General features: G+C 46.1%; 1 long non-coding RNA gene across 1 annotated transcript in view; it reads right to left on the bottom strand.

Annotated features, from left to right (window-relative positions):
• LOC308358830 overlaps nt 1-17928 on the bottom strand; it is a 20373-nt gene extending 2445 nt beyond the window's left edge. Inside the window, exons 1-4 of the long non-coding RNA XR_013968342.1 lie at nt 17849-17928; nt 13739-13830; nt 12145-12242; nt 10055-10126 (exon numbers count right to left, since the gene is read on the bottom strand). This is a non-coding gene — a long non-coding RNA (uncharacterized lncRNA). The remainder of the gene's footprint in view (nt 1-10054; nt 10127-12144; nt 12243-13738; nt 13831-17848) is intronic.
• Between the last annotated feature and the right edge of the window lie 9145 nt (nt 17929-27073).

A 27073-nucleotide genomic window follows, 5' to 3' on the forward strand; every position in this document is an offset into this window, starting at 1 on the left:
CTCCTCTGAGAAGTCCCAGGTTGGGCAAGGGCACCGCTTGCCCTCGTGCTCCCCAAACCTGAGTGCATCCTTCTGCTCAGTTGGGCTCTGGGCTGGAAGGCAGAAACCTCTCCTGTTCCCTCCACATCAGAGGCAGCAGGGCCAGAAAGCCATAGCATAAAAGCCCTCCAGGATTCCAAGAACATCTCAGAGCCGCAGAATTAGCCAAATGTCTTAGAACTGGTCCAGAGTAAGAAACCCCTCCACATAGCACAGTTCAGGCTCTGATGTCGGGGGCATGTTCTGAGTCCTGGCCCACTTGATGAGTCGGGGGCAGCTGGGAGCTCCCTGACTTAGAAGAAACAGATCCCATCAAGGCCCAGAGGATGCTCCCATTGAAAACATTGGCCCTGTGGCCTTAGAGTTCACAAAGTATGAACACATGAACTCTACCAATTAGTTTCAAGCCCTGCCAAGCCTGGGCATCACCCTCTGCCGGCCAGAGCCAACGGAGTGGCTTCCAGTTAGCAGCGAGAGCAAGCAGAAAGGCCACCAACCCTAGGGGCTTCAAAGAGGAGGAGGTTGGGGAGATCCCTGACAAGAGAATCAATCACAGAGCCCTGATGAGAACAACAGGAGAAGAAGGTCTTTCTAGTTCCCATGAAAGGAGTTACCAGACTGTGATGGCTCCAGGCAAGCCCACAGCCCAGCCACCACCTGCTGGGGACAAAGACCTAGGTCTCCTCCAGCTCCGACTCTCTGATGTGTGTGTGTGTGTGTGATTCACAGTGATGTTCATTCACAGGATGTTCTTGGCTTTCCTCATTACCTGAGACCAGGCAAAGGAATCACAGGCCCAGCACACAGTAAGTTCTCATGAAGAACAAACACTTTCCTAGCACTTACCAAGTGCCAGGAACTGTCCCAGGCGCTTTGCAGATAACTCATGGGACACCCACCCCCCGGTAGCCCTACGAGGGTAGTATTCCTATTATCCCCATTTGGCAGGTGGGGAAACAGAGGCAAGAAAAATAAAGAAACATGCCCAAAGTCACCGACCTAGTAAATAATGAAGCCGGGATTTGAACCCTGGCTTACACCTGTGCTTTTAACTACTTTCTATGCGAGGCCTCCTAGCATGCTTGATGTTCTGCTCCCAAAACCCACAACTGAGGAAATAAACGCTCCCATTTCAAAAACCATATACAGACAGGATGCGATGGAGAAAGGGGTCTGCAGAGCAGGTTGATGGACCCTAGGAAAGGGCAATGGGTCTCACCGTTACCTGGGGTACTTGTAATTGGTACCATCTCATCGTCCACTCATTCATTCTCTCCCATCTAGAATTTAGGGCCTACTCGGGGTTAGAACGGGAAGAAAGAAGAGAAGCACAACTTAGATAATGAACTGAAACTGGACACACACACAGTGAAAGAGAAAGAGAAGCGGCTCTGGGGCCTAGTGAGTCGTGCTGAGGTCAGCGGCAGGGTGGAGGGCCACAGCTCCCAGAAGCATTCCCTGGCCACACGCCCCTCCCCCACAGGTTGGGGGTCCCCCTCTAACGACACACAGCGTCCTTATTGTAGCACCTTCCACGCTGGGTTGCAGCTTCCTAGGTGCCTCTCTGCCTGCTGTTCATTTCTGTATCCCCAGTGCAGGGCACGGACTAGTCATTCAGCATTTGTTGAATGACTTTTGGAGGGAAAAGGCCCTGAGGGAAAAGAGCTCAGAGGCACCCAGGGGAAATGAGCCCCAGGCTCACCTGAGCAGCACCGGCTGGAGCAGGGCTTCTTGAACTAGAGGAAACATGACAAGCACATGGGGGTTTGTGAAAATGCAAATCCCGATTCAGTAGGCATGGGGTGTGGCCTGAGCTTTTTTATTCCTGGTGATGCCCCACTCCTGCTCCCTGGACCCGACTGGAAAGGCCCTCGATGATCCCTGGCCCTTCTCAGCCCCCAAGGAGCCTCATTCCATGCTCAGGCCCCCATCCTCTGCCCCTGTGCTCCCTCTGCTGCCCCTCACACAGCCTTAGCCACTGATCCCGCGTGCCTTCCGGCCCAGATGCAGGTCTGAAGACATCTCTCCAAATCCCTGCAGTTCCCACAGTGTGGCCCATGGGTCCCAGCATGGGCTCAGTGAGGGGGCTCCGATGGTCGAGGATCTCTCCCAGATCACCTCCCCCAGGTGATCACAGGATTACAGGATTTCTGCTCACCGTGGCCTCTTTGAGTCTCCCTGCAGTCCTGCGATGACAAAGGTTTGTTCAGGAGCTGAAGGGATGGCTGAGATGGGGGAGGGACTTAACGCCCCATAATCCTTCTCAGCATCATCCCTGCCTACTTGAACCCGTAAACAGCAGTGTCCCATCCAGCCAGGTTACCATCCTTAGGAGCAGGATAGGGACATAAGGAAATTCTAGAACTACCATAGGGAAAGGGCAAGGTTTGTCTTCTCAGGCGGGAGGAGGGACCCCTTCCCTGCCAGCGATGCTCTTTTTCTTCAGGAGGCAGGTCTCTTACCCTTCTGCCTTCTTAAAGGATCTGATGCCATCATACATGCTGAACTGTACATGACTGACAAGACTAAAACACATCACTTCTGAAGGCTTATTGTTCTCGGTTTGCTCCTCTACCCTCAGCCCACATCCATTTTCTATCCCTGCGAGGCTGGCCCCTTGGCCCCTCACGCTCTGGCTTCTGGGTGGGGGTGGGGGAGTGGCCGGCCAGTAGGGGGCACTGCAGGGAGAGCTGAGGGCAGGTGATGGACATGACTGCTCAGTGGCTGCCTCTCCACAGCCGTGGCCCTCCACAACTCATTTTTACCAGGCTCCCTTTGGCCCTTCGACCCTAGCGTGCTACCCGCTGCCTGCCACCACACATCCCGGAGCACCTCACCACCCCTGCTGGCTCCTTCCATCCTGCCCACGTCACTGTCAATAGTCCTGCCACTGTCTTCTACTTTAATTGTCAGTTAAACCCTTTCGACTCGGCCTTCTGCTTTCCTGCTAGGATTCTGACTGATGCAGAAAGTTGCATTTTTACCAAGTACAGGGTCCCAATTTGGTTTAAGCCAAAGCAGTGACGCTCTAACAGTAGAACTGGGGGCTAGAGGGAGCCCAGAAAGAAGGCTCCCTCTTTTTGAGGGGGGAAGGGTGCCAATGTTTCTCAGTGCCTTGAAATCTAACTACATCAAGGCCTGCCTGGGAGTTTGCTTCTCATTGTATTCTCTTCGGCCATCAGGAACTGAGCAGCTGCTGTGTACCCGACCCGGTGCTTAGGATTGTGGGAATCAAGGACGACAGAGACCAGGCCACATGTCCCAGAACCTCACGCTCAGGGACACTCCGGCCGGGGCAGGATGAAAGGCCTGGAATGGAATTGAATGTGACAGGCAGCCAAGCAGGGCAAAGCCTCAGAGATAAGGGCCTAATCAGAGTTCAGACAGAGAACAGAGGCAGAACGGCAGGCGGAGGCTTTGTTCCAAGGCTGGGGACCTGGGAGGACCCCGCAGGGTCGGGGAGAAGGTCACATGGGACCTCGGAGCACTGCAACGCAGCCCATCCACAGCCTCTGCCCAGAAGCCAGAGCAGGCCCCTTTCTGCAGTCTCCTTGGAGGCCCACACGGTTTTATTTGCTCCTCCTCTGGGCTCTTACTGGGCATCTACTTGACTCCAGCAGCTCCCACTGATCCGGCACTGGCCCCGCACACAAGCTCATTCAGTCCTCCCAACCACCCTGTGGGTGGGCGGTATTCAGCCCTTTTTATAGCTAAGAAAATTGAGGCTCAGTCCAAGTGCCTGGCCCACAAATTTATAAATAGACACCGAAGGGGCCAGAATCTGAATCCAGACTGCCTGGCTCTGACATGCGCTCTCTCAAGCGCTGATTTATCCACCGTGATTTCTACCTCCTATAGTTACAGCAGCATCTACAATGGGCCAAGGATGGTGCTGAGCACTTTGGATGGAGTCTTCACAGCACCCCCCTGAGGTAGGGCCTAGTATTACCCCCTACTTTCCAGAAGAAGACACTGTCCCACCAAGAGAGTGACATCACTCTCTGCAGGGTCATGGTGCAGCCAGGCTTTGAACCCGAGACCAATTCCAAGTTCATGCCTCCGGCCATGACATTCCTCCAGGGCACAGCCCAAATTATTATTATTATTTTTTAACAGACCTGATTTTGTAGAATGGTTTAGATTTACAGAAAAATTATGAAGATAATTCAAAGAGTTTCCTAAATACTCTGGTTAGGACTTTTCAGTAGCATGTTGAGTAAAAGTAGTGAGAGTAGGCATCCTTGTCTTGTTCCTGATCTTAGAGGAAGAGCTTTCTGCTTTCACAGTTGAGTATGTTGGCTGTGGGCTTGCCACAGAAAGCCTTGATTTTGTTTTAAGATTATTTGTTTATTTATTTGAGAGAGAAAGAGAGAGAGAAATTGAGCACAAGCAGGGGGAGGGGCAGAGGAAAAGGGAGAAGCGGACTCCCCGCTGAGCAGAGAGCCTGATGCAGGGCTCGATCCCAGGACCCTGAGATCATGACCTGAGCTGAAGACAGATGCTTAACACACTGAGCCACCCAGGCACCCCTTAAGTTTTTATTTTAGACACCAGGCTCATCACAACAAGCACACTCCTTAATCTCCATCTCTATTTCCCCCATCCTTCCACCCACCTCCCCTCTGGTAACCATCAGTTTGTTCTCTACAGTTATAGTTAAGAGTCTGTTTTTTGGTTTGCCTCTCTCTTTTCTCCCTTTGCTTATTTGTTTTGTTTCTTAAATTCCACATATGAGTGAAATCATATGGTAGTTTCTTTCTCTGACTTATTTCACTTGGAGTTATACTTTCTAGCTCCATCTATGTCATTGCCAATGACAAGCTTTCATTCTTTTTGAAGGCTGAATAAACACATGGCCTATATTATGTTAAGGCATGGTCCCTCTATACCCACTTTGTTGAGAGTTTTTAATCATAAATGATGTTAACTTTTATCAAATGCTTCTTCTGCATTTGTTTAGGGGATCTTATAGCTTCCACCCTTCACGTTGTTAGTGAGGTGTATCATACTGATGGATTTGCATATGGGATATGCATCCGTGGAATAAATCCCACTGGACCCACAATGTATAATCCTTTTCATGTATTGTTCAACTTGGTTTGCTAATATTTTGTTGAGGGGTTTCCTCTTCTTGTGGCCTCCTTGTCTGGTTTTGGTATCAGGGTAATGTTGGCCTCATAAAATGAGTTTGGAAGTGCTCCCTCCTCTTCTGTTTTTTGAAGGAGTTTAAGAAGAACTGGTATTAATTCTTTGATTAATTCTTTAAATGTCTGGGAGTATTCACCAGTGAAGCCATCCAGACCTGGACTTTTGTTTGTTGGAGGTTTTTGATTACTGATCCAATCTCTTGACTAATAATTGGTCTTTCAGATTTTCTATTTCTTCATGAAATAAAGACAAATAACATATGATCTCACTCTTACGTGGAATCTAAAAAATCAAAGAAACGGGTACCTGGCTGGTTCAGTCCATTGAGCATGAAACTCTCAATCTTGGGGTTGTAAGTCTGAGCCCCATATTGAGTGCAGAGATTACTTTAAAAATAAATAAAAATTGGGGTGCCTGGGTGGCTCAGTGGGTTAAGCCTCTGCCTTCGGCTCAGGTCATGATCTCAAGGTCCTGGGATCCAGCCCCGCCTCGGGCTCTCTGCTCACCGGGGAGCCTCTTTCCCCTCTCTCTCTGCCTGCCTCATTGCCTACGTGTGATCTCTGTCTGCCAAATAAATAAATAAAATATTTTTTAAAAATAAATAAAAATAAATAAAAATAAAAAACAAACAAGCAAACAAAAAACAGAATGGTGGTTGCCAGAGGTGGGGCTGGCAGGATGGGTGGTCAAAAGGTACAAAAAAATGTTTCCATACATCCCAGGCCCAGTTTCCCTTACTGTGAATGTCTCACATTAGTGGGGTATGTTTGTTACAATTAACACACCACTGCTGATATGTCATTATTCACTCAAGTCCATAGTTGATTCAGATTTCCTCAGCTTACCTACTGCTTTTTTTGTGTCCCAGGATCCCTCCCAGGACACAATATTACATTTAGCCATCATGTCTCCTTAGGGTCCTCTTGGCTATGACAGCTTCTCAAACTTTCCCTGTTTTTGATGACCTTGACAGCTTTTTAAATTGTGGTTAAAAAGAAACACATAAAACTTACCATCTTAACCATTCTTGAGTGTATAGTCAGTAATATTAAGTACAAGCTGTTGTGCAATACATCTCCAGAATGTCTTCATCTTGCAAAACTGAAACTCTATACTCATAAACAACAAGTTTTTTCCCAATCCCCAGCCCCTGGTAACCACCATTCTACTTCACGTTTCTATGAATTTGACTACTTATTTTCTTAATGTTGTTTGTTTTTTTGTTATTGTTGGTTTTTGTTGTTTGTTTTTTTCAAGTCATCTCAACACCCTACATGGGGCTTGAACTCACAACACCAAGATCAGGAGTCGCACACTCCACCAACTAAACCAGCCAGGTGCCTCCCCCCACACCGACTACTTGAGATACCTCATTTAGATCTGGAATCATATAGTATTTACTTTTTTGTGACTGGCTTATCTCACTCATTGTAATGTCAACAAGTTTCATCCATGTTGTAGCATGTGTCAGCCTTTCCAAGGCTAAATAATATTCCATTGCATGTACAGACCACATTTTATTTATAAGGTCATCCATCAACAGAGAGTTGGGTTGTTTCCACCTTTCGTCTGTTGTGAACATACATAAGCGAGAAACCGCCATATTGTTTTCCATAGCAGCTGTACCATTTTACCTTCTCACCAGCAGTGTACCAGGGTTCAAATTTCTCCACATCCTTGCCAACACTTGTAATTTTCTAGGGTTTTTTGACAGTAGCCATCCTAATGGATGTGAGGTGGTATCTAACTATGGTTTTGACTTTCATTTCCCCGATGATTAGTGATGGTGAGCATCTTACCGTCTGCTACTGGCCATTTACACATCTTCTTCAGAGAAACATCTACTTAAGTCCTTTGTCTATATTTTTACTGCTGAGTAATCAATGCATATGTCACAATTTATTCATCCGTTCTCCTGGAGATGGGTCTTTGGGTTGTTTCCGGTCTTGGCTCTTGCACATAAAGCTGCTGTGAACATTTTTGTAGAAGCCTTTTTGTGGGTTTATGTTCTCAATTCTCTTAGATAAATACTTTTTGTACTTTTGTACATTTCTGTATCTACCAGTGCTTTGGACCTAGCTGGTACTCAAAAAAAATGGACTGAGGTAAAGTGGACTGAGTCACAGAACTAAGAGCTCTGAGGTAGTAATAATCATTTCATATAACAAAGTGCATTTCCTATAAAAAAGTTTCAAAGTTGAGCATGAATACCAATAGCACAGGCCGAATAAAAAGAAAGGACATCTGAGGTAGAGACTTAGTGATTCCGTTAAGAATTCTGAAAAAGGATAGGCTTTGAAGAAGAGCCAAAACATGGGGACCATCAAGAAACGTCCTCCGACAAGGGACAGAGCCTTCTCTCCCCCATGATGACTGGGCAGGGTGTCCTAGAGGGTGTCCTGCTGGAGTCACAACAGAGAGCACAATGTGGGGGAGGCAGGCCCAGCCAGAGCAGAGATTGTGATGCCCATAGTTTGTTAGAGAGATTTTCTTAGATGTTTTACACTTGTTGAGGAGCATTAATACTCTTTGTTTTTTCCTCTCTAAATCCACTACTGAATTGCCACACTGAGAGAGTTTGTCCTGGCCAGGATAACCCAGAACAGGACACAGTCCAGCGACCTTTTCTCATTGGCTCTAGAAGATGTTTGTGTATAGTCAGGAAACCTAAGTTTCTATCTTTTTTTTTTTTTTTAAGTTTCTACCTTTAACTCCCTGTGTGTGCCTGTCTCCAAAGCTCCTTCCAGCTCTGAAATATATGACCTAGCAACTATATTTCTTTCTTCAGTAAATATTTTATTTTTTTAGGTATCAATAGTTTATTTTTTTTTAATTTTTTAATCTTTTATTAACATATAATGTATTATTAGTTTTTTTTTTAAAGTAATCTCTACACCCAGTGTAGGCCTCGAACTCATGACCCTGAGATCAAGAGTTGCATGCTCTTAGGACCAAGTCAGCCAGATGTCCCTCTTCAGTAAATTTTTTTTTTTCTGATTACAGAGGGGTATGTGTTCACCATAGAAAGTTAGAAAGTATAATAAGGGAGCAGAAGAATATAAAATATCACTCATAATTTCACCACCCAGTGCTCTTATTAACATATACTCACTCATATAATATGTGTTGTGTGCCTGCCATATACGAGCAATTTGAAATATACCTTTCTAAGTTACATATATTTATATTTTAATGAGATCATCCTGCTTCGTAACCTGCCTTTCCTGCAACAGACAGTTGTGAACATATTCCCACGTCAGTAAATTCTTCCCTACCACGTTTCAGTTTTTAATTAATAAACACTCTCAGAGCTAGATTTTGAACAGAGTCATCACCATTTTGTTTAGACAATTCCTAGAGGTAGAATTACTAGATCAATCAGTAATCCCACTTATGTGTTTCGGCAACGTAAGGCGGTTGGCACCCCAGCGCTTCTTTCCGTGCTTCCACTCACACGTACACACGGAACAGGGTGTAGAACTGTGCTGTCCATCACAGCAGGCACTAGAAACGTGTGGCCATGTATATTTAAGTTTATATTAATTAAAATAAAATCAACGATTCAGGTCAACTGCCCAAGCCACATTTCAAGCTCTCAATAGACACATGTAACTAACAGTCATTACTATAGTTCAGAAAACACTTCCATCAACACACGAAGTGCTGTAAGATGTCACTGGTCCAGAATAATGTTCAACTGATGTTAATTATTGTTGTTTTCAGGTGGAGAGATGTGGGAGAATTTTCCTTCTTGTTTTATTTCTTGTCCCCTTTATAGAGCATTTATCATTGACTCTTTTTTTTTTTTTAAGATTTTATTTATTTATTGGTTAGAGAGAGAGAGAGCACAGGCAGACAGAGTAGCAGGCAGAGGCAGAGGGAGAAGCAGGCTCCCCGCCGAGCAGAGAGCTGGATGTGGGACTCGATCCCAGGATGCTGGAATCATGACCTGAGCCGAAGGCAGTCGCTTAACCAACTGAGCCACCCAGGCGTCCCTATCATTGACTCTTTTACATGTATTATGTTTAAAAGTGTCTTCCCTTTGGAGGGCTACACCTCATTTCCACTAGCCACCTGTGGATTTTGATTATGGGAAATCTCCAGAGCCCTTATGTCGGGTCATTGGTTTGAACCCCTCCCCTTTTTTTTAAGATTTTATTTACTTATTTAACAGAGAGAGAGAGAGACAGAGAGACAGCGAGAGAGGGAACATAAGCAGGGGGAGTAGAAGAGGGAGAAGCAGGCTTCCCCACTGAGGAGAGAGCCCAAGGCATGGCCGGATCCCAGAACCCTAGGATCATGACCCGAGCCAAAGGCAGATGCTTAACAACTGAGCCATCCAGGCACCCCAGGTCATTGGTTTGAATTCAAATTTCCTTCCTGGAGATGGAGCTTAAAAAAGTTGTATTAAGAATCTTTAGGGGCACTTGGGTGGCTCACTGGGTTAAAGCCTCTGCCTTCGGCTCAGGTCATCATCCCAAGGTCCTGGGATTGAGCCCCGCATCGGGCTCTCTGCTCAGCAGGGAGCCTGCTTCCTTTCCTCTCTCTGCCTTCCTTTTCTCTCTCTGCCTACTTGTGATCTCTGTCTGTCAAATAAATAATAAATAAAATCTTTAAAAAAAAAAAAAGAATCTTTATATAGGGGTGCCTGAGTGGCTTAGTTTAAGCCCTGTGTCAGGCTGTGTGCTCAGCGTGGAGCCTGCTTAAGATTCTGTCTCCTTTTCTCTCTGCCCCTCCCTGCCCCTGCTCAAACATACTCTCTTTCTTAAATTAAAAAAAGTATATATGTGTGTATGTATATAAATTTACTTATATATGCATAAAGAAATTCTGGAAGGATACATAAGAAATTAGAAACATTACTTACCTATAGCATGGGGAGTGGGTGTCTCTGCAGATGAGGACAAGAATGGGAAAATTTCCTATGTGAATGCATCACCTATTTAAAAATAGATTAAAAACAAATTTAGGGGCACCTGGGTGGCTCAGCGAGTTAAGCCTCTGCCTTCGGCTCAGGTCATGATCTCAGGGTCCTGGGATCGAGCCCCGCGTGGGGCTCTCTGCTCAGCAGGGAGCCTTCTTCCCTCTCTCTCTCTCTGCCTGCCTCCCTGCCTACTTGTGATCTCTGTCAAATAAATAAAATCTTTAAAAACAATGAATTTAAAATACATCTTTTTAATAGCACACCATTGTAAAAAAAATAGTAGTCAGTGAAATTCCTTTCCCTGAAGGTTATTGGCAGGTTAGTAAGACTCCCTTCAGACTTGAGTCTGTTATAGACAATCCCACATGATAACTTCATTGTATAAATGGCTGGTGTGCACTCATTCCTTAAACATCACCGGAGTCCTATCTCCCTTCCTCTTAATAAGAGCTAGAAAAAGGGCTTCTAAATCTCCAGGATGTCCCACTGCCCCCTCACCTCTGCAGGGGCCCTTGCTAACACTCGATGTCTCTTTTGAAGGCCCTTGTGTCAGACCCATCCCAGGTGATTGCAGAGCTGGTGCCAGTCAGTAGCCAGCTATGGAGGTTTCCATGTGGGTTTGCCCCACTGACCTTGCAGACTCGTCCCCTTTGCATCTGGCCCTCTCCCTTCCTCAGGTGTCTCTTTGTGCACACCTTACCAAGGCACTGTGGGTGAAGGGAGTGTGGAGTGTTTCCACAGTACGGGTGGAGCCTTGGTGTAGGAAAGAGGCGGGGACATGGGGCACGAGTCACCTCCAGGTCCCGTCCTCCAGGAGGCCGATAACAGCCCGTTAACCTACTCCTCTTGTCCAAGCTCAGTTCCAAATCCAATCCCAACCCCCACCTCGCTGGACACCAGTCTGAACCTTTCTTACGTCTTTGCATTTCTGTGATGGGTTTGTCACATTGACCTTGGAGAGTCCATTCCCTCCTTTTTTGCTGGGTGCATCACAGTCCCTATCTTTACTACGTTGGGGAGTGAGTAAGGGGCTTTCGCAGAGGACTGAATGGGCCTGGAGTCGGTGTAGGAAGGACGTGAGGACATATGGTGTGAGTCATCCACAAGTGTCTCTGGTGCTCTTGGAATTCACCACCCAGGACCAGGACCAAATAGAGAAATCCCAGTTGTGGGGAGCAGTGTGTCCCCTCCCTGAGAGGCCCAGTAAGTGGTATAGCTTCAAAGGCTGTTCTCCCGGCCACACAAGACTGAGACCAGCAAATCCGTAGAGACAGAAAGTAGATTAGTGGTTGCCAGGGACTAGGGTTGGGGGGATGGGAAGAGACTCTTAATGGGTATGGGGCTTCTTTTTGGAGTGAAAATGTTCTGGAATTGGACTGCGGTGGCAGTTGCTCTGTGAGTATACTAAATACCACTTTAAAAGGGTGAATTTTATGAAACGTGAATTGCATCTCAATAAAAATCTAATTTATCCCTCGTGGTCTAGTGGTTAGGATTCGGCACTCTCAATAAGAAATCGATTTAGGGGGTTGCAAATCTATTGAGATCTAACTGACGTGCAGTGAAATTCAACCATTTCAATGCGGAGTTCAATGATTTTTGGCCAAGACACACTGTGCAACCATCACTCTCATCAAAATATAGAACCTGTCCATGACCCCAAAAAGTTCCCCTTGGCCCCTTCAGGGCTTTTTTTCAACAAAAGTGAATAGAACACAGACCATCAGAATTCATCATATGCAGTAAGGGTATTACCTCATAAAATGTATGTTTCTGCTACATTTAAAGATACACACGCATGATAAGGTTGTGGTGTGGGCCACAGTAAAAAAAAATATAGACGTTCCCACAGAAACATAAAGTACCATGCAATGCTTTGGTGGCGGTTGTAGAAGGCACTCAGTACTCGCTCTGATGGTCACTATGTGCTGAGAATCCTGCCAAGCATATCATCTCATTTAACCCTTCCAGCTACCATCCACCTGCATCTCATCACCTCGTTCCACAGATGAGGAAACCAAGGCTTCGCTTACCTGCGCTGGCAGCTGGCTCCATCTGATTCCGAAATGCACTTTCTTAATGCCTTGGTTTCCTCCTGATGGGCTTATAACTCCCGATGAAATGTCAAAGCCTGGAGGATAGAGACGGTATCTGTCAGTCAACCTCAGTGAATTCACATGAGCACACCGTAAGTACTAAGACAGGAAAAGAAGCCAGAGTCCTCTCTCCATGGGGCTTGCAGCCATGCAAGCCATCTCCATGGAGCTACCCACTAGGTAGCACCCACCAGAGAGCTAAAACCGCCGAAGAGAAGGTCACAGGGTCCTGTTGCTCTTTGTCAGCCTGGGTGTGACTCCAGGTGTGATGGGCTGGCTCTTCCTACATGCAGGCCCCGGGAATGTCACCCCAGCCTTTCTCTGGCACAGTCCTAGGCAGCCAGGCCAGGTGGAACCTGCCAGGCCCAGTCTGTTCTGGGTTGCTCTGAAAGGCCCGAGACAGGATTTTTAGGTGATACACACAGTCCTGAGGCTGCTGAAGGCCCAGGCCCAAGGGCAGGGCCTTGCTGGAAAGCTCGGAGACCTCCAGAACCGTCCAGAGTCCTTCTACCAAGAAACTGGCCACAGAGCATCAGAGGCAGGATTTACAGCACAGAATTCCTTTGTCATTAGGGTCTTTGTCCCTGAGGGTGTCTCCATGACACACGGGTAACCACCACCAGCCTGATTGCAAAAGGGGCTAGACAGAGAGTGTAGGTTCTACCTTCCTGTTAGCCCTAATTGATTTCACCCAAATTGATTTACTGTTAACGAGCCTGTTTGTCTCAAGACCAAAACTTCTTCTTTCATTATTAGATTCTCTGGCATCATTAAATCTTCTGACCATCAGGGACTGTCTTAAAACACTATTCTTAAACATCATGGCATTCAACACACCTTCAACACACCCCCATGGTCTGGAAAAGTCAGCAGACCCCCAACAGACCAGTTTTCATCCCAGGAGTAGTGAAAAACCCTGAGAGTCTCGGGGTCATTCAGGCTCCTCAGTGCACTCACCTGGTCTCAATGGCCAGGGCTGATGTGCAAAGTACTGGAGTCAGACAGACTTGGGTTTGGATCCCAGCTCTGTCCCTTGTTAGCTGTGTGACCTTGGGCAATTTACCTAACCTCTCTGAACTTTGGTTTCCTCATCTCAAAAAAAAAAGAAAGAAAAAGAAAAAGTAACAGAAAAAAAATGAGGCTAACATCCAAAGCCTTGTAGGGTTATTGTGGGATTACATGAGATCAAGGTATGCAGTTGGCACTTAATACATATCACCTCTCCTTTTGTCCTCTTGCCTGCCAAGGAAACTAACATTCTGCAGAGACAAGAACAGCCAAGCAACTTTCTCTTAAAGAGGATTTGTATCTTTGTTATTGTTTTTCCTGGAAGGGGATGAACAGGAAACCTTGGACTGGCAAGAACATCATAACCTTGGCCCTTCTCAAATGTATTAAGGGGAAGTTTCCATGGGGTCTTAACCACCATGCATTCTAACATACTATGCACCATGTGTGTTCACTTGGAAAACAGTCCTCCTCGCTCCGACTGCGGCCCCCCAGTAGGTCTGAGCCACCATCCCCCACTCACCTGGACCCCTAATCGGCCTGGGCCTCATGTGGCCTCCACTTCTGCTCTTGCTCTCTCAAAACACGCTTCTCTCCAGGCGGCCAGTTCTAAAACTGCAAAGGAGATCACACCAGACGCCAGCTCTAGCCTCTCCGTGCTCTTTCCCCGCAAAGCCCACAGTGATCTGCCCACCACCTGCCTCTCCCCTTCCTTCTCCTCCCTCCCCATGCCGGACTGCGCCATCCACGAGCGCGTCTCTCTCTTCCCCACCCCGCACGCCTGTTTGTTCCAGCCTCAAGGCCCTGCAGCAGCTGTTCCCTCCACCTGGAGTCTCTTCCTCCTGATGGATGCTTCCCTTTCAATATTCAGGCTTCGGCTTCAGGGCCACCTGCTCAGAGAAATCTTCTCTGATCATGGAGGCGCCACCGTCACATCTTTCACTTCGTGGTGCTTATTTTCATCCTCACACTTGTCACCACCTAGAATTCTCTGCTACCTTGTCTGTCTTATTCTCCATGTGCCTCCTCCCGCCTCGCCCCAACCCCGGTGCCTAGAACACCGCCTGGCCCGTGGCAGGTGTAGGTGTGCGATTCGCGTTTGTTACATAAACGAACCCTTTTGTCTCACCCTTGAAGCATAAATCAATGATCTTCAGGATGGTCTCTCAGAGGAGAGCTCCTAATATGTAAGTGTCTAGACAGTCCTTTTATTTTTGGCAATTTTGGCAAAGTGACTTGCTTCTGGAATTTAACAAAACCAGACAACGCCTGTCTCCCTAGTCTCATCCAAAGCTGTGCCACCTCGTCCAGAATCTGCACAGACTCCTGCAGTCTGGCCCTTCCGTAATAACGAGGCATGGATGAGACAAAAGTTTGACAAATCCCACTGGGATACTCTGCTGCCTGAAAGACTGGAGAGCTACTGGACTGGGGCTTCAAGCCAGAGGCAGCTTGAAGGTAGAGAAGGCCCCTTCTCCTCAGCGGCTGGACACATGGGATTAATTCAGGCAGAAGCCGGGCAAGAAATACTGGCCCCCGAGAATGCTAAAGAAAGGGAATTTTAAGATCCAGTCTGAAAAGAGAGCGGGGCTGGCGGGGTGGTGGAGGGAGGAGGAGGGGCTCATCCTCCTTAACCCAAGGGATCTTCACCTGCTAGGACTGACATTAAATGTTAAATTGGGGACAGGTGCGCACACGTGCGTGTGTGGTTTAGGGAGAGGGTCTATGGTTTTTTATCAGGCTTGCAGTAGGATCTGTGTCCCAAAAGTTGAAGAGGCACAGATCAAGAAGGCATGCAATTAAGTTAAAGAATCATCTCCATCCTAAACATGACCTGAACTGGAACAATCACGAGAAAGGAAAAGTGCTTTGTGCTCCAAAGAAAACAACAGCCATTCCCAACAGGAATTGGCTGTCACATTCTCTGCACTTGGAAAAAAAATCAACAGAGCATCCGCCCAGCCTGCTCAAGGCCCATCCCTTAAGCCCAGGTCTCTGGGGAAGTCAGCGAGCCTTTGTTTTGCAGTCTGTGGGCAACTGGCTGGGCAAGGAGCCAGAGGGGAGAGACCTCGATGGAAGGAAATAGAGGGATACAGGGATGTACCAACCTGTGCGGGCTAGAAGCCCCCGAAGGTGGACTCGGGCTGATGCCCCAAAGCCCACTGAGTCAGGAAGAAGGCGCTAGTTATAGACTCCGTTCTCTGATGATGTCTTGATGTGGTTCCAGGGAGGATGCTGGGTCTGCTTTGCCCTCTGGGTGCTCCGACGCATGACCGTATTAGTCACAGGCCTGGGTGCTTTTCTAGGTCGGTTTTGGACCCTTCACGGTTGGCAGGCCTACCGGTGGCCATCCCAGCTACTGGACTGGCGCTCCTGCCCGTTCGAGGCGATGTGTCACATCTGGTGTGCAGAAAGGACACTCCCTCCCCCTGGCCCGTCTTGCCTTTGTGAAGGGAGAACCTGGGACGTGGCAGAAGTCCCGATAAACGCTGGGAGGAGAGCTGCGAGCAGACGGCAGGCCCCGAGCCAGTGTGCCGTGCCAGCCCTCGGTGTAACCTCCAGGGAGGGCGCAGTCCACACACGTCCCGGCTTCAGAGAGGCAGGCCCTGGGGGTCAGCCCGCAGCCCTGGCCTCGCCGGTGAGTCCCATGGACTCACACTCAGACTGTTGTTATATTTGGATGTTTGTATACATTCTATCTTTAATACATCCCAGGGGGTTCTTGATGTCCTTCCCTAAATCTGGTTCTCCTCAGAAAAATCAGGCTCCTCGGAAGAAGACAGGCTTCCCCGGCTCCACACACAGCCCCTTCGTCACCCAGCAGCGCGCCCTTCAGGTCCCAGCTCAACAGCACCTCCTCCTTCTCCTTGCAAAGACCTTCCCAGGCACCAAACCCAGTGTCGTCATACCCCCCACCCCCCCACACACCCACACACGGAGATGCTCTCTTTCATGTCAGCCTGTTTGCGTCTCACATTCTGTAACTTGTATTTTTCTGTATGTCTCTCCACTCAAAATGTCAAGTCCATGAGGACCGAGAGTCTCGATCGGCTTCTCCAGAGTCACTCTGCAGCCTTCTCCTCTGTCCTCCAGGCCTGAGGAGGCTGACGATGAGGTCTGTGTTGCCCAAGCTCCCATCACCCGCCGGCAGCCGCCGCGAGAGGGGACCGTGGGTGGGTGGCCCTTCCCTACCACAGCTCCTACGCCTTCTCCTACAGTTCTCGCTGGATTCCAGCGACGCCCTTCTCCCCTTGCCCTCCCAGGGCCGGGGTGGGGGGCATGGCTGCCGTCTGTTGCCAACCCTGAAATGCCTCCCTTCCCCAGGGATCTCGGCACCCTGCTCGTACTTCTGCAAACAGTCCCTTCACGAAATTCTCCTCAGTGCCCAGTCTTCAGTGTGTCACCTGATACCTGACAATGGTTCTGACGAACACAGGGGCCAAGTCTACCTCCCTGAGCGGCGTCTTCCACCTAGGGGCTAAGGGATGTCTGGCATACCTCAGGTACTTAATAAGTGGCTTTTGAATAAATGAATGCATAAGGATACTATGTTTTTATTTACATTCTTATTAAGACAGCATTCAGAAACCGTAAAACTCACCCTTCTAATGTCTCTAACTCAGTGGTTTTCACTTTATTCACAAGCATGTGAGACCATCAGCACTCATTCCAAAACACTTTCTCATCACTTCAGTAAGAAACCCCGTGCCCATCAGGGTCACTCCCCCTTTTCCCCTTCCCCAGCCCCTGGCGACCACAGTCTACTTTCTGTCTCCATACATTGGCCTATTCTGGACACTTCCCATAAGAGGAATTATGTAGTATGTGGCTTTCTGTGCCTGCTTCTTTCACTTGGCGTCCTGTTGCCACAGGTAGCAGCATTTCATTCCTCTTTATGCCGAATAATCAATAATCCCGTTGTCTGGACAGATCGCATCTTATTTACCCATTCATCAGCTGGCCGGCCTTGAAGGAGGTCTCCAGCTCTTGGCTATCAGGAATAATGCAGCCAGAAACATTCATGTGCAAGTTTTTGTGTGAACGCATGTTTTCAGTTCTCTTGGGTAGGTACCTGGGACTGGAATTTCTGGCCACGTGGTAACCCTATGTTTAAGTTTTTGAGGAAAGATACTTTGTTTCAAATCTCTCCATGTCCCCCCAGCACTGCACTGCACTCTCTTCAGCCTGTGGTCCCAGGTGTTGCCATCTGCCTGAGAGAAGAACCCAAACCGAAAAGAATGTGGAGCAAAGGGAGTCTCAAACACCAGAGGTGCATGGCAGGAATGCCCCCCCACCCCGAGACATCCTTGCACTCCTGCACCAGGATATCCAAACAAGGATTCTCAAAGCCACATCACTGGCGGAACATCGAAATAACCTAATGCTCGTTACCAGTAGCATAGATAAACACATGGTGGGAGAAAGAAAGAAAACAAATGGATTACAGCTCTGCATAACAGCAGAGAGGAACCTCACAAACAGTGCAGGAAGAAAAAAGTTGCAAAAGAATACGGACAATTTCACTTATATAAAGTTCCAGAGCTGGTAAAACAAAATCATGTAGTTTAGGGATGCATATGTAGGTGGAAAAACTATTACAAACCATTTCAATGGCAAACAGGATATTGGTTACCTCTGGCAGGGAGACGTGGCGGGGTGGGACTCAGGAAGGTCTTCCGAGCGGCAGCCCGTTGTGTGGTTCCTGTCCTGGGTGAGATACACGGAGGGTCACGTGGAGTTATTTTTAACTGACCAACCCACACACTATCCTGAAAGTTTTATTTCACCATTTAAAGGACAGACAGAACAGAACCTCAGTCTAGATGTCAGGAGACCCAGACAGAAGATTCCAGATCAACTTGACCGTTCGAGAGCTGTGTGGCACGAGACAGATTATTTAATCTCTCTGCCTCAACTTTTTTCTAATATGGGATAATAACAACTGACACTTATCCCGGTCTTCCTATTTTTAGGCACCATGTTAAGTGCTGTTACATATGGTAACAGTGGTTATTATGTGTCCCTTGGGCATAAAAAAAAAAAAAAAAACCACATAACTGAAGGCAAGCTCAGCAGAAAGTCTTACAAGGGCGCAAAAATGACTTACAGAAGCTAAGGGCAGGGTGCAGCCAGGGGACAGACTCTGGGAGCTCGGTCTCTCATGGCTGCCTTTCTCTCCATAATTGTTGCATTCTTCTCTTTTCTTATAAACTGCATCCCAGCCCACCTGTGAGGAAACGACCACCCAAAACTCTCAGGTTTTTATCTTTTCCATTCAAGACACCCGCCAGACGGGACTCTCAGTGCAAATTATAAGCTCCCCAGAGAGAGAAATCCTACTGCTTTAGCTTGGATTCAGTGTCCACCCCTGACCCAGTCAACTGTGGCAAAGGGGCAGAGTCACACTACACAAAATGCCTGCTAGGGACAAACATCATGAAACTAAACGGGACTATGGGTTGCTGGCAGTTGGCCCATGGAAATCTCATTCTGCAGTGATGCCGAGTCCTATGAGGGCAATTCCTCAAAGAGAGGGAAGAGACACTGGAAGAACAGGCGATTCAATGGCAATTCTTATTTAACCTACTCTATAACAACCCAATGAGATAATGTCGATATCCCCATTTTAAAGATAGAGACTGAGAATCAGATAGGACGCACACAGGGTTTCTCAACAGTGGCACCACTCACATTCTGGACTGAACAATTCTTTGTGGGGGTGGGGGTGGGGGCTGTCCTAGGCATTGTAGGATGATTAGCAGTATCCCTGGCCTCTGCCCACTAGATGCTAATGGCACTCCTCTGGTGGTGACAATCAAAAATATCTCCAGGGGTGCCTGGGTGGCTCAGTGGGTTAAGCCTCTGCCTTCGGCTCAGGTCATGATCTCAGGGTCCTGGGATCGAGCCCCGCATCGGGCTCTCTGCTCGGCGGAAGCCTGCTTCCCCCTCTCTCTCTGCCTGCCTGTCTACTTGTGATCTCTCTCTCTCTATCAAATAAATAAAAATCTAAAAAAAAAAAAATATATATATATATATATATACACATCTCTCTCCAACATGGGGCGCCCAGGTGGCTCAGTCAGGTAAGCATCTGCCTTTGGCTCAGGTCACGATCTCAGGGTCCTGGGATGGGAACCCCCCCCCCCCCCCCCGCATTGGGCATCCTGCTCAGCAGGGAGTCTGCTTCTCCCTCTCCCTCTGTGCTCTCTCTCAAGTTAAATAAGTAAAATCTTAAAAAATACATATCTCCATGCTATGAGATGTCTCCTGCACACCTACGTAGACTACGCAACAGCCCTCCACTAGTAAGCAGAGACAGGAATCAAACCCAGGTCTCAGTGACTCGAGAGCCTGCTTAGTCACTGTCTCTCTAAGGATCAGATCTAACTTACTTTCCGCACAAGGCGGCAATGAGGATCTAGAGACATGAGAGCACCCAGAAGCTTGGTAGAACGTACGGTCTCCACATTCTTTTTGTGCGTCCAGGTCTGTGGATCCGTGTGGCTGCTCAAACAGCACAGGAGGCTTCGTCCCTCAGGAATTTGAATTCCAAGGGCCTGACGATCAACCAACCATACTCCTCATTTAGTTTCATGATGGGATTCCTCCTCAAATCCTCTCCCTCATGAAGACTGTATTCTCAGTCTTGCTCGTCACATGGTCAGTTCCACTATCCACCCAACCTGTGATTTATGAAAACTTTGCTGAATAGTTTTCTTCTAGAGGAGTCAAGTCCTTCTCCAGATTATTGGGTCCCCAAAGCCCATACATTCTTCTTCCACCAAAACAAAAGCAAAGCAAAACAAAACAAAAACCTGGCGAAGCATGTTCCATCTCTTCCTCCATGAATTAAAGGTCTCAACAACCTGAGCTGCATGAGGTCCATGACCTCATTCTTCCAAACCCAGTGGTTTCCTTGGAGTGGATCCCCTGGAACTCAAAGGCCTCTCTGAGAATGTGACTTGACAAAGCCCTTCATCAACTGACTCTAATCTGTTAGTTTTTATTGTGGTTTTTCATATTCCTTGTGACTGAATTCTAAAAATGATGCAGTCCTTCATTTGCAAGGTTTGAGGCTTTCCCATCTGAACCAAAAAGGAAAACATTTGGCCGAGATTAGAGGGGGTTGGCTGCACACTAGTGACAGCAGGTCTTTACCGTGAGCTTCTGGAAGTTTATGAAAGAAAGCATGTCCTTAGCTTAATCTGGCTGCCTCATAAAATGACCACAATAGGCCATTCATTTCCATCCAGTCAAGATATAGCTTGTTTGGAAGCCAGGTTACAATATAATATTTTTCAGTAAACTTTTTAAATTGCAGAATGACTTAAAAGCAGAAAGGTACACAAATCACACACACACAGTTTGATGAATTTATCTTAAAGTACACACACCCATATAACCAACACCCAGATCAAGAAAGCACTAGCATTCCAGAAGCCCCTCTCAGAATTCCCTTCTGGTCACTGTCCCAACCCTCTCCCTAACCATAATTTTAATCTTATGACCTCCATATTTTTTACGTATCTGATGGCCCAGATAATTATCTCTGGAGGCCAAGGTTAATCAGAAGCTGGGAGGATTATTTCTCCATGAGTCATTCTTCTTAAGAATAGTTCATCAGCGAGGATGCTTCCAGCTGCAAGTAATGGAAACTCAACTCAAACGGCTTACACAATAAGAAAATTTATGATCTCCACAAAAATGGGAGTCCTGCTGTAGAGTGAGCTTCAGGGTTAATTGAATCAGCGCCTTGAGTCAACAAAGTCCCATGTTCTTTCCATCTCTCCGCCATCTTGGTGTTTGCCTCCTTCTCTGGTTGGTAACAGGACAACGCAGCACCTCTTTCTGTGACTCTCTCTTTGGAGGAGAAACTTCTTCCAGAGGTCTCCACCCACTGGTAAGGATTCCGTCACATGGCAACCAATCAGACCAGGAGACAAGATTGCCCAGTTTGCCTTTGACTTATCATATGGGGTGAGGGGGAGGTTGAGAGGTCCATTCCAGTGCCTCCTGTGGAATGCCATGGAGTACTCATGGAAAATGTCGGGCCCAACTTATCTATAAACACGCTTTATAATGCTAAATGGTAACAAGGGTTATAAATAAACAGGGGAGGTTTGTGGCTGGACGTATTGGTGGAGATTCAAGGTTACAGGTAAGTAACTCGCTGTGAGGAAAGAATAAATTGACCGTGGCAAAATAAACAGAGAAGCTCTTGCCCTCTCTCTCCTCTGAACGTCAGTGATCCTTCTTCTCTGAATTGCCTGTTTGGGCACTAACTCATAAACATCATTTTAAAAGTCACTGGGATAGTGTCTGTTACCAGTTATGTTAATCACAAGACATAATGTTTTAATATACACTTGGGACAAATCCCACTTCATCACAAATCACATGCTGGCGACAAGCACACACATGGGGCACACTGTTTAAATGCTACCAGGTGTGTGAGTCACGGCTCCTCAAAGGACTTCAACTCCTTCAGTTACCCTGATAATACAACAGCCATTCAGTCCTCCTAGACGTTTGAATATTCTCTATATTCATATAAATAAAATGAGTCATACATACATGTCTTAATATTCATTTGCATAAAGTAGCTGGAAATGTAACATGTTGACATCCCCTTTATCACTGTGCTAGTCACATAGTATTAGAATACCAGAGAATACCTGTGCTGGAATCCATCATCAAAGAAGATGTGGGTTGGAAAGCTATACATATCAGGGAAAAACAATCATAATAATGATGTACAATAGTCATATTTTTTGTGTTAAATGGTAAAATGTGTATGTCTGTGGGTGGTACGACAAACAGTGGATAGGTTTCAAACATAAGGTCTTACACTGGATATGTATGTAAATTTTATCTATGTAAGTATATGTACACCAATAATTTTACATTTTGTAAAGAGAAAAAGATTCTCTAAATAATCATTCATAGTGGATAAATACGCAAGTGATACTGGTCTTGGCACCAAGGAAGAATGAAAACAAGGGCAATTCCAATTGAAGAGTAAAAAAAATCCAGCATATCCTTCAGAAAAATACATACCACAAAACTAATAGTCTTGAAGATACTTTTTCATAAATGTTTCTAATTTTAATTGCCACTATATTTATAAGGCAACATACAGGAACAAATATAATATCTAAATGTACATTCTAATTTGGGAAAGTACATTAAACACACTTGATCCCAACGGGCCTAACCTTTCCCCACCCCCAGTTTCAGAAAATGTCTTCCTTTTTACTAAAGTAAAAATATAATATCCTGATATCATCAATCATTTTAAATGTGTTTTATATCCAACAGCCTTGCAATAATCCCTGGATGTTCCAATGTTCGTTCTTGTTAGAATTCTAGTTCTTTCTCAAAAATGACATATGAAGCATATATATTTCACTATTCCTTTGTATGTTAACTGGGAATGTGTCTTTTTTTTAAAATTTAAGATTTTATATATTTGAGGGGCACCTGGGTGGCTCAATGGGTTAAGGCCTCTGCCTTCGGCTCAGGTTGTGATCCCAGGGTCCTGGGATCGAGCCCCGCATCAGGCTCTCTGCTCCGCAGGGAGCCTGCTTCCCTTCCTCTCTCTCTCTGCCTGCCTTTCTGCCTACTTGTGACCTCTGTCTGTCAAATAAAATAAAAATTTTAAAAAAAAGGTTTTATATATTTGAGCAAAAGAGAGAGAGATCGTGAGCATGAAAGGGGGGAGGGGGAGAGGGAGAGGGAGAAGCAGACTCCCCACTGAGCAGGGAGGCCGACACATGGGGCTTGATCCCAGGGCCCAGAGGATCATGACCTGAGCCAAAGGCAGACAATCAACGACTCACCCAGGTGCCCCTGTGTCTTTTATTTATAATCCCAAACTACCCCAGTTTGCTTTTTGGCTTTTTTTTTTTTTTTTACATTTTAGAGACAGCGAGAGCACATGCGTGCTCACACAAGTTGGGTAGGGACAGAGGGAGAGGAAGAAAATCCCAAGCAGACTTCCCATTAAGAGCGAAGCTGGAGGCGGGGCTCGATCTGACCACCCTTAGATCATGACCTGAGCCAAAACCAAGAGCCCAATGCTTAACCGACTTGGCCACACAGGCACCCCTAGGTTAGGCCTTTTGAAAAGAATTTGAGTATTTCACAATGCCAAGACCCAATAGAGTCAATGTAGGAAATACAGATCTTCTAATGAGGATCCCAAATGATATAACAAAGCCCATTAGTTTGCTCGACAAAGGTCAGACCAAGGTTGTAGATTTTAAGAAGAATGCTCTTTTCTGCCATACCAGCAGAGGGCACATTTTTCTACTTCCCCATACAGTAGCTCCCCCCTCCTGGCAAGTAAGTTTCAAGATTCCCCAGAGGATGCCTGAAACTGCAGATAATAGCCAAACCCTACATGTTTTTTCCTATACATACATACCTATGATATAGTTTAATTTATAAACTAGGCACGGTAAGAGATTAACAACAATAATAGCTAATAATTTAAAAAGGCAATTTTAACAATCAACTGTAATAAAAATTATGGGAATGGGGTCTCTCAAAATACCTTATTGTACTTTACACACCCTTCTTCTCCTTGTAATGATGTGAGATGATAAAATCCCTACATGACGAGATGAAGTGAGGTGGAGGACAGAGTCACGGCAACACAGGGTTAGGTTATGACTGACCTTCTGACCCCACCTCAGAAGCAGGATCATCTGCTTCCGGACCACAGCTGACCGCGGGTAAATGAAACCACGGAAAGGGAAACCATGGATGAGGGGGCGGGGGTGGGGACGACTATATAACTCCTCCAACCTACTACACGTGTTCTGAGCACCTACTGTGTGTAGAACATTGCACCAAGGAGGGAAGTAACGAAGTACACTGCCCAATCCCCACGCTCAAGGACACTCTAGTCTAGCTGAGATGATTCACACAGGAACTAGTCCGGCACCAAAGAATAAAAATGGCCATACAGGGCGCCTGGGTGGCTCAGTGGGTTAAGCCTCTGCCTTCGGCTCAGGTCATGATCTCAGGGTCCTGGGATCGAGTCCCGCATCAGGCTCTCTGCTTGGCAGGGAGCCTGCTTGCTCCTCTCTCTCTCTCTGCCTGACTCTCTGCCTACTTGTGATCTCACTCTGTCAAATAAATGAATAGAATCTTAAAAAAAAAAAAAAGGCTAGAGCCTTTTGTATGGCCATACATGTGATAGGCACTCAAACAAGGGAGAATTCAATTGGGGGGGGAGTAATTTGAGGTTTCATAGAGAAAGTGAGACCTAGCATTTGACTGCAATCTGGGTATGATTCATCTAGGCCAACACAGTAAATATGCTGCCCATCCACTGCCACTCTGTGTCTGTGGCAGGCATCACTAAAGATGGCTCCCATTCCCATGGAGCTCAGACCAAACACAGTGCTCCTGGCAACCCAGGCCAGTCAACAGGAATCAAAACTCATGACAAAACCCATCTGGCAATAGGAATGGGGTGGGAGGTGGATATTCTGGCTCATGGAAATGAACTTTCAAGGACACAAAAAGGTAGGGAAGGGCATGTGGAAGGAGGAGACAGTAGGAGGTGTGGAGAGCAGATTATGTAGGTAATAAAATAGAGCAGAATATCTAGGTAATAAAATCTGATAGTGGTATTGGGTCAAATCATAGAAGCTATTGAAAACTTAGCAGTTCTTGAATAAAGAATGTGTTTAAGAAAGGAGAGCTTGGAAGGGACAGGGATAGCAAATACGTAAAATGACTGCGTGCACTCACTTTTAAAAAAAGTCTTGAGAAAAAGCCCACACCTCCGAGTAGACTTCAAGGTGATAATTCTTCTCATGAACCAAAGATTTCCTAAGTGTCCTGAACTGTAGGTTAGAAGACACATTCCTTTGTAAGGCATATTGCACTGTGTTCATGTCTACGCTGCTGCTGTTCACAGACACCGATTTCCTGATTCTTTGTAAATGATCTATTTTTTCTCTTTGGAAGCTATCAGGAGAGTGGTTCTCAACTGTCATCATGAGCCAGGTTCCCCTGAAAAAAAGATTCTGTTTTCACTGATCCGTGGCAGGGCCAGATATGGGCATTTCTTAAGGTTTTCACGCTAATTTCAGGGTAATCCAAAGTGTTGCCGTGGTCTGAGGTCTTGGAGTTTATTCTTCTCTCTTCTGTTCTGAAACTCCACAAGGATAGGAGTGGGAGTCCTTTTTTCCTTATGCTGCTGAGCATTCAGGGGCCCTTTCCAGCTCAAACGTTAATAATCATGAGTTCTGGATGTTTTCTTGTATTATTTCTGTGATAGTTTTTTCAGAGTTCACTTCCAGATCTCCTATTGAGTTGGGTATCTCTCTGTATAAACTTCTCACTTTCCATCTTTTCCTTTTAGTTCTATCTTGTGGGAGCATTTCTTCATTTTTATTTTTCCAATCCTGCTATTGCTTCCCTTTTTATTTCTGCTCTCATCAAAAAAAGCAAAACCAAAAAAAAAAAAAAAAAAGAACCCAACCAAAAAACTTTTATTTTGAAATAATCTTGGGTTTACAAAGACTTACAAAGATAAGAGTTCCTATATACTCTTCACCAGCTTCCTCTAATGTAGACATCTTGCATAACCAATGTAAAATTATCAAAACCAAAGAATTAACATTGCAAAAGCGCTATTATGTACAGACTTTAAATGGCATCATTTGAATGGCACCAATTTTTCCACTGGTGACAAGGAAAAAGGACATTTCCTTTTTCTGTTCCAGAATCCAATCCAGGATCCCACATTGCATTTAGTTGTCATTCCTCCTTTGTTGTCCCCCCCCCCCCCAATCTGTGACAGTTCTTTAGTCTTTCGTCTTTTATGACCCTGACAACTTTTGATGAATACTTGTCAGTGGTTTGGTAGAATGCCAACCAATTTGGGTCTGGTATTTTCTCATGTTTAGATCAGGTTATAAATTCTGGGGAATCCAGCAGAGGTGATGTGCTCTTTCCAATGCATCATTTCAAGGGTACATGTTATTTATTGCTAGTGATGTTGAATTTGATCATCTGGCTAAGGTGGTGTGTGCCAGCTTTCTTCACTGTCAAATAACTGCTTTTCTCTTTGTGATCAGTGAATGTTTTAGAGTAGATACTTTGAGGGTATGTAAATAAATATCGGGTTTCTTCTTAAGCTATTTCTCACTGATTTTAGCATAGCCTCGCATTTGTAATTTTTAGAATTCTTCTCTTAATGTTCCTTTTTAAATAGCATCCTATGTTTGTCTTCATGGATATAGTATCATCTCTCTGAAGTTCTCGGGGGTCTTTTTTGGTTGCTTTTCTTCTGCTTTATCTCTTCCTCTGATTTTTCCCTATTTGTTTTGGTCTTTATTGTGTTACGACTTTCCGAAAATGGTTGATAGCCCTTGACTATCCACTCATATTCAACTGTTAAGCAAGGCACTATAAATCTTTTCAGATGCTTTTGATTGAAGGATTTCACTGCAGGGTGAACATGGGGAAGCCACCAAATGTCACTCAGTAGATCTTCTCTCGAACTAGTGAGTTTCTCTGAAAGGAATCTTATTGTATTCCAGGAGCCAAGGGGTGAGGGTTGGAAGGGGTCTCCGCAATTTGTATGAACTTCTACTTAATCTCCACTTTCCACTCCACACTTGACACTGCCCTCGGCTTTGTCTTGTGATATCCCATCAGGGTCCTCTCAGGTTCAACTGTGCCCAGGATTAAACCTCAGAGGAGAGGAACAGCTGCCTAGCTGTGGAGGCTAGGTTTGGCAGAGGGTGTGGGGGTAGGGGTGGGGGTAGGGGGGAGCAAGTTTAGCTCTTTTCAAGGCTGCTACACAACCTCTATCCTCACAGGTAAACAGAACTTC

The sequence above is a fragment of the Martes martes genome (genome assembly GCF_963455335.1).
Source record: "Martes martes genome assembly, chromosome: 17".
Taxonomy (NCBI): domain Eukaryota; kingdom Metazoa; phylum Chordata; class Mammalia; order Carnivora; family Mustelidae; genus Martes; species Martes martes.